We start from the raw sequence: 9,042 nt of genomic DNA on the forward strand, positions 1-9,042 counted from the left end.
AGTGTGGAACCATAATGACACCTAGTGGCCAACCAGGCTAGAGGATTATTTAGATTCGGCCTAAAAAGATGAATTCCCAGTCTCAGCGGTTACTCAGGCAACCACCCTGGCATCGCGCCAAGACATCAGCACAATGCTAGGGTCGCCCTGTCCTCACATTGATTTTCTGCCCGACTTCGCAATGTACCCCATTCACAATGCCCGGGAAGCAGCGTGGCTCAGTGGAAAGAGCCCGGGCTTGGGAGTCAGAGGTCACGGGTTCGAATCCTAGCTCTGCCACTTGTCAGCTGTGAGACTGTGGGCAAGTCACTTCACTTCTCGGGCCTCAGTAACCTCATCTGTAAAATGGGGATTAACTGTGATACTCAGGTGGGACAACCTGATTACCCTGTATCTCCCCTAGCGCTTAGAACAGAGCTCTGCACATAGTAAGTGCTTAACAAATACTAACATTATTATTACTATTATTACCCACTGGTCTACCCGCTGTCCCAGAGGGAACGTGATTGTCAGGGATGAGAGAGGGTGAGCGGTAACCAGCAAACCACTAGCAGGATAAATGACCTCTCTGCACAGGTTCTTGATTTTGAAACCTTTGCTCCTGCCCTTAGGATAGTCCTTCGTTTAGGATGGGAAACTCCATTATCCAGGTATGTGGGTGTGGCTGAAAACGGCAATACACAACCAATAATCTCTTCCACACTGTATGTTGTACTCCTGCACTTGCCATTTGTTGCCATTTGTTGTGCCTGTCATTTACAACTCTGCTATATCATCACAACATTAACTAAAATGAGGCGTTGCAGGAAGCTGCAAAAGGAGAAGCTTGTTCTGCCGATTGTGGTAATAGTTTTCCAACTCCAGTGAAGAATTTGTCCAACTTGTCCAAATTCTTGTCTTCATAAAATTCCCTGCAGCAGTCTAACTCCTTCTAAACACCAATGGCACCCCTCTGAATTCCTCTCTCCATCATGGAGGCCTTCTTCAATCATTTTCATAAATTCATCTGCTGTCTGGTAAACTAAGTCAACACTTCTTACTTTCCAAATCTTTGCCGATGGAGGCGAGAGCGTTACTTCATCATCTGCTTCAGTGACTTGCAAAGATGCACTGATTTATCCAAGTTTCCTGAGGTCATTGTTGGACAACTCCTCTGAACAAGATTCGGTCGACTCATCAACAACTACCTAATTCATTTTTAAATACAGCTGGCTTCCCCTTTGAATAATTTCTCTGGTTATATCTTCGGGGGTCTCTTCTATGCTTCACAACTTGACACTAGCTCTGGGCAAGGGCTTCCTCTAAGAGCCACTGTTGACTGTTTTACCTCAGGCCAGGTTGGGAGGAGGGGGAAGGAATTCATTTAGCTGTAGCACTTGGCCCTTGAACATCGGGACATTCAGGCTTTTATTATTAATAATAATAATATTAGTATTTGTTAAGCACTTAACTTAGAGCACTGTTCTAAGCACTGGGGTAGATACAGGGTAATCAGGTTGTCCCACGTGAGGCTCACAGTTGACCCCCATTTTACAGATGAGGTAACTGAGGCACAGAGAAGTTAAATGACTTGCCCACAGTCACACAGCTGAAAAGTGGCGGAGCCGGGATTCGAACCCATGACCTCTGACTCCCAAGCCCGGGCTCTTTCCACTGAGCCACGCCTGGCCTGCTTTTGCTTAGGGTCAGGTTTCCAACAAAAAACAGTCATATCCCCAGGTCGTTGACTGTAGCCTGGGGTAAGATCACAAACGGAAACGGCTGAATCCCTACATTCCATGTATCTGGGGTGGAAATGCCTATCTATTCTTTGGGAATTTGACAAGAGCATGGTAGTCAGTGGATATCAAGTTTCAAACTAAATTCAAAGTCTACGGGTCTGCAGTTGCTTACAGTTTTCTACAAAACCATGTGACCTTAACCTCCTACTGAAGGCAGAGCCTGCTTTTTTGAATAGTTCTATTAGTGTCACCTACTGAGTAGTAGGAGTAACATTTATTGAGCACCCACTGGTGTAGTGCCCAGTACTAGCGGCTTGGGAAGTATAGACTAATGAGGGGACATGTACCCCACTCCCAAGGAGGTTACATTATAACAGGGGAGACAAACCTAAAAACATTTACAACTGGGTTGTCAAAAATAAATGGTTTGAGCAGAGGGACATACCGAAATGCAGAGGAGGGGGTAAATAAGTTCATAAGCTCTAGAGGTTTTTTTAAAATGGCATTTATTAAGCGCTTACTATGTGCCACGCACTGGGGTAGACACAAACTAATCAGGTTGAGCACAGTCTATGTCCCACATGGAGCTCAGTCTGAAACCCCATTTTATACATGAGATAACTGAGGCCCAGGGAGGTTAAGTGACCAAGGTCACACAGAAATCAATAATCATATTTATTGAGTTTACTGCGTGCAGAGCACTATACTAACTACTTTGGAGAGTACAATATCATAGAGTTGGTAGACCTGTTCCCTGCCCGTGACAAGTTTATAGTCTAGAGGGGGACACAGCCACCAGTACAAGTAAATTCTGGATAAGTATATAAGTGGTAACACCGGGATAAGAACGAAAGTCCTTCTGGCTACCAGGCCCAGGTTCTATCCACTAGACCACATTGCTTCCCCTGCTGAGGCATTAAATTAACTGGGGAAAGCTTGTTGGGGAAGAGGAACACATTCATTCCACCAGAATTGAGTCAATGCTGATAGCCCCAAAGTTTCACTGGATGAGACATGCTACAAGAATGGATGATCGAAGAATATCAAGGAAATGGAGAACTGAAATGAGGTACACGGAAAAAGAAAGGCAGGATGAAAATTGGAATGAAATGAAATCTCAAGCCACAGAGTGTAGCACAGCATAGCCACACTATGGTGTAGCTACACACACTAGCTAGAGCACACACACACTAGAGAAGCAGCGTGGCGCAGTGGAAAGAGCATGGGCTTTGGAGTCAGGGCTCATGAGTTCGAATCCCAGCTCTGCCACTTGTCAGCTGGGTGACTGTGGGCAAGTCACTTAACTTCTCTGTGCCTCAGTTCCCTCATCTGTAAAATGGGGATTAAGACTGTGAGCCCCACGTGGGACAACCTGATTCTCCTATGTCTACCCCAGCGCTTAGAACAGTGCTCGGCACATAGTAAGCGCTTAACAAATACCAACATTATTATTATTATTATTCTCTGTGCCTCAGTTCCCTCATCTGTAAAATGGGGATTAAGACTGTGAGCCCCACATGGGAGAACCTGATTCCCCTATGTCCACCCCAGCGCTTAGAACAGTGCTTTGCACATAGTAAGCGCTCAACAAATACCAACATTATTACTAGCCACAAAAGGTCAAAGAAAATAGCAATAGACTATATGCGACACCCTTTCGGACACAATCTCACTGTCGGCAATGTTGTGCTTTTAATTATCTAAAAATTCATAACAAAATCAAGAAATTAAATATAGTTTCCAGGAAAATATAATAGAATGGCTCTATTGTGGGGAACACATTATGAATTGGGATCTGTTCCAGAACCTTAGGAAAAATGATTTAATAATAATATTTACTCTGTGCTAAGCCCTGGGCTAAGCGCTAGGGTAGATACCAAGATAATCAGGTCAGATGCCGTCCCTGTCCTGCATGGGGCTCAAGGTCTAAATAAGAGGGAGAAAGATATTTAATCCCCATTTTACAGATGTGGAAACTCAGGCACAGAGGCCACACATTAGGAAACTGCAGAGCAGGGACTAGAACCCAAGTCCCCTGATTCCCAGGCTCATGATCTTTCCACTAGGCCACACTCCTTCTCCAATCAGTTGTATTTATTGAGTGCTTACTGTGTGCAGAGCACCAGACTAAGCACTTGGGAGAGTACAATATAATAGAGTTGATGGACATGTTCCTTGCCCACAAAGAGTTTACAGTCTAGAGGATCTAAAATTCCATTATGTGCTACATATCAAACATCACCAAACATCACCAAACGACTGTTAAATCTTGGTCAAAGTCATTCAAAGCAAAACTACAGTGCAATTTGAAAAACCAACTGTTTTATGCAGACTTAGGCCTAGAAATGTATATTCTTTTATGTCTTCTTTCCATTCCCCACCTCTGTAGTCATGGTCAGCTCAGATTCTATTCCATAATTTTCCCTCACTTCCTTTTATTTCTGTCTCTTCAGTAAAGGTCAGGAGCTAGACAGGCTGATTTATGAACGGTTGGAGGGAGAAGATGAGGGAAAAAAATGTATGCTCTTGTCACTGTCTGGGTTAGTCAGTAAAATTTATCACTCAAGGTGAGGGAATGGGGCTTGAGTTGGGAGAGAATTAGCAAGGTTCTGGAGAGTTTGCTAAAATGAAGAGGGGTTGTTAGCAATGGTATTAATCTCAGTCCTCTCCAAAAAGCAGGAACCACATTTTCAAGGAGTTTAGTGGTTTCTGTGAGCCCCATGTGGGGCAGGGACTGTGTCCAACCCCATTTGCTTGTATCCATCCAAGTGCTTAGTACAGTGCGTGGCACGTAGTAAGCACCTTGCAAATACCATAATTATTATTATTCTCATTTTTACCTCGAGCTAGTTTCCCTTCTTACTCAAAGGCCTCCCACATTATCAAAAATCAATCTTATCTAAGGCTAATTAAGGGCAGTATTTGCTATAAACCATAAATGATATCATTCCAAGGTCTTGCAACATTCAGGATTTCCAAAGCAATTCCATAATTGTTTGTTTACATTTCAGAGTGTCTTCTAATAAAAATCAAGAAGGAAATGGACATTGTACTTCTTGTTTCTCTCCATGGACAGGGAGATAAAAAATAAAAAAGGAGAGTAGTGGATTTACCTGGTTATCTTTCTTCGACAACCCTGCCTCCCTCTAAAAAACTGTAAACCTAATTTTTCTCCATTACGTAGTACACAGACTCATTCCATAGTAAAGCAATGGCTCGATCAATACATTTAGGAGTTAGAGAAATTGCTCATTTCATTGTAAATTGTCTAAAAAATATAGTCCAAATAGAGTTCTATAAAAAACTCAAGCAAACTGTTATCAATCAATCAATCAATCAATCCTCCATCTCCACCCACTCCCTTTGCAAACTCATACAAGCCCATAGCTTTAGCTGTACTTCAACTATAGCTTCAACTCTCCATAGATGAGTCCCAAATCTCCTTCTTCAGTCCTGGTCTCTCTCCTTCTTGGCAGGCTCAGATTTCCTCCTGCCTTCAGAATATCTCTACTTTAGTGTCCAGCTGAAACCTCAAACTCAACATGTCCAAAAGAGAACACCTAATCTTCTCCCAATCCCTGTCCTTCCCTTGACTTTCCCATCACTGCAGACAGCACCGCCATCATCTCTGCCTCACCAACCTGCAACCTTGGCATTATCTTCGACTCATCTCTCTCATTCAACCCGAATATCTGATCTGTCACCAAATCCTGTCCCTTCAACCTACTACAATCACCCTTTCCTCTCTATCCAAACTGCTACCATATTAATCCAAGCACTGATCCTATCCCACCTTGATTATATTGCATCAGCCTCCTTGCTGACCTTCCTGCCTTCTTTCTCTCTCCACTCCAGCCCACACTTCATTCGGCTGTCCAGATCATTTTCCTACAAAAACATTCAGTCCATGTTTCCCCACTCAAGAACCTCCGGTGGTTACCCATCCACCTCATCAAACAGAAACTCATCAATAGGCTTTAAAGCACTCAATCATCTTGCCCCCTCTCACCTTACCGCTCTGATTTTCTACCTCAACCCAGCCTGCACACTTTTTTCCAACCTACACAGAGTACCTTGATCTCGTCTATCTCACTGTCAATCTCTCGCCCGTGTCCCACCTCTGGCCTGGAGCGTCCTCCCCCTTCATATCCGACAGACCATCACTCTCCCCATCTTCAAAGGCTTATTAAACGCACATCTCCTCCAAAAGGCCTTCCCCAACTAATCCCTCATTTCCTCTTCTCCCACTCCCTTCTGTGTCACCCTTGCAATTGGATTTGCTCCCTTTATTCACCCCTCCCTCAGCTCCACAGCACTTATGTACATATCCAAAATTTATTCATTTATATTGAAGTCTGTCTCCCCCTCTAGACTGTAAGCTCGCTGTGGGAAGGGAATGTGTCTGTTTATTGTTATAGTGTACTTTTCCAAGCGCTCAGTAAATATGATTGAATACCATGCTCTGCATACAGTAAGTGCTCGATAAATATAATTGATCAATCATTTGATTGATCAAATATAATTAATTGATCACTTATTGAGTGCTTACTGTGTGCAGAGCACTGCCCTAAGTGCTTGGGAGAGTACAATACAACAGAGTTGTTAGACATGTTCCCTGCCCATAAGGAACTTACAGTCTAGAGAAGAATTATACTAGGAATGACCCAGATACTCTTATGTTTAGGGATTTCACATCCTTAATTTTCCTGTTATCTCCTGGTGCAACTGATAAAATAAGGCCTGGAAGGGAGGTTGCAATAATTTGATATGTATAAAAACAAGAGCTGAGCAAATAATTATATAAGTGATAGTCATTGTTAAAGCCATAGCTTATCTTGACCTGGTTATTAGTATATGTACTTGAGTAAAATGTACATATTGAGGAAGACTGAAGAATGTTCTCAGATGGATTTATGGAGCAGAAACTCCCTAAAAGCACATTTTACCCTTTGACAGACACTCTCTGTTCGATTTTAAGAAGGAGAGGAACTTTTCACTCCTAGCTACTCCTCTGCTATGATTTCAAGTTCCCTTTGTTATTTAGTTATTTACTTTATTTTAATTAGCCTGACATCATCTGCCCTTCCCAGGGTTGGTGTTAGAAGAAAATAAAGTGTAGTACGGATAGAGTTGACTCTCTCCCTCTCAAGGTCAATTCTGCTAACTACCCTATTTAAGAGCTTCTGCTTTTTACCATGATCAGGGTTTTCTATCAGTCAATATGGAAGGACTGCATATTTCTGCTTATCCCACGTCATTTTCAGGTCTTGTGGAGCTCGCTCTATAGAGGACCCAATGTCCAAAGTCTACATTAGAGATTGGTAGTTTTTCTTAATGAATTTTTCAGAAAATGTTTCTCTTTAGTCTGAATTCCCTATGGGAAATGACTGATATTCGTACTACTCTCCTCCCATCTGGACCTCCCTAGCTAGCAGCCTCGGCTACTGGGGACCGGAACTGTGAAGAGAGAGCAGCAGAATGTCCTCTTGAGCAGGAAGGGGTGGAGGAGGAGAAAGTGTGGGCTCCTCAACTCTGCTCAGAGTTTGATAGCTTCCTTCTGCCACTTCTGGGTTGGAAATCTTTAGAATGAGCAGATAAGTAGTGGGGGAAAGAAGCTATGGGTTCTTCACTCCTTCTTTCTTGAGGAAAAGAGAGTAAGGGCCCTACTATAATGGGTTTCACCAATACCCTTAATGAACCTAAGGACTCCAAGGTCACCAGGACATAATAAATGTAATTAACGATTCAGACCAATGGTCCATCCAGCCCAGTGTCGGTGTTTCTCTATAAAAACCGGACACTTGGAGGAACCGTGTAGTAATCATCCACATTAGTATCCCACCTCCTAGTTTTAGGTAGGTCATACGACACCCCTTGTTTTTGAATCAATCAATTTATTGAGTGCTTACTGTGTGCAGAGAGCACTGTACTAACCATACGGGAGAGTACAATCCATCCAAACGTTTCCCTCTAGCACTACATTATGGTCAGTGCATCTACTCCACACTGTTTTTGAACCTCTTGGTGTTTTAGGGCCTGCATAGCTCCTGACTGTCAGGGATTCCATATGCTTCCAACCCAGTAAGTGAAGAAAAGTCTCCTTTAATCTGTTTTGAATCTACCCCCTGCAAGCTTCAGTGAAAGCTCCTCTGATTACCACAACTTTTCCTCCTCCTTTGGGATTGAAACAACATCATAAATAAGTGATCCATCAGTGGTATTTATTGAGCTCTTACCATGTGCAAAGCACCATGCTGAGCACTTGGGAGACTACACTCCAACAGAAATAGCCGATGCATTCCCTGCCCATAACAGGTTTATAGAATAGAGGATCTACAGAGACTACAGGTTTACAGACTACGTACTGAGCACCTACTACAAGCACAACACTCTACTGAGTGCTTGGGAGAGCCTATCAGAAGTCAAAAAGTAGGCTTCCCTACCCTCAGGAAGATTACAATTGAATGCCAAATAAGAGTGAGGAGCTTGCTGGCTGGGGAGCCTTCCAGATGTAATGAGAGTGGTTTAAAGGGTTTGGCATAGATGAATAATTTATGATCCCTAAATTTTAGCTCAGTGATCTTGGTTGACTTGAAGTGTTCATGGAAGGATTCTGGAGATTTTGTTCCCAGTTCACACTAGCTGTGTGGAAGCCCACTGATACTTTTTACCTTAAGCATGCTGAGGATGACTTCATCTTTTTCTGCCTCCTTTCACAGTGCTTCCTAAGTCTACTCAGCTTTTCAGTCTTACCTGGGGGCCTAGAAAAGGGGGCCTGTTCCCCCAGCAGGAGATGAGGGTAAGAGTACCCCAAGAGGAAGTATCAAGACCTTCCTTCCAAATTCTTGTGAACCAATGAAACTAGCTCGTCGCTCTTGACTGTCTCTGCCTCTCATCATAATACACCATTGGTGTGAACTGGCTCCTTACGGGCAGGGACCGTTTCTCCCAACTCTGTTTTGCACTTTCCTAAATGCTTAGTACGGTGTTGGGCACACAGTAGGAACTCAATAACTTCTAGTGATTGAAGCTTAAAGCAGAGATTTTGCTTACCACATAGGAAATTGGAATGAGGGAATACTGTGACTGTTTTCTAGCCTATTTTATTTGAAAGCACACTTGGGTGTCTCAACCCCACCAAGGACGGTAAAATTCTAACTAGTATTTCACATTCCAATTTACATCGGTTTGGATGATTGCCTTTCAATTGTTTTGGGGCATGGGTTTTCCCAGGCAAATTAATTATTTTGGAAATGGGTTTGGCACAGGAATAAAATGTAGCAAATGATTAATTTATCGGCATATTGAAATACATATATTT

This window comes from Ornithorhynchus anatinus, chromosome 6, assembly GCF_004115215.2.
Source record: "Ornithorhynchus anatinus isolate Pmale09 chromosome 6, mOrnAna1.pri.v4, whole genome shotgun sequence".
Taxonomy (NCBI): Eukaryota; Metazoa; Chordata; class Mammalia; order Monotremata; family Ornithorhynchidae; genus Ornithorhynchus; species Ornithorhynchus anatinus.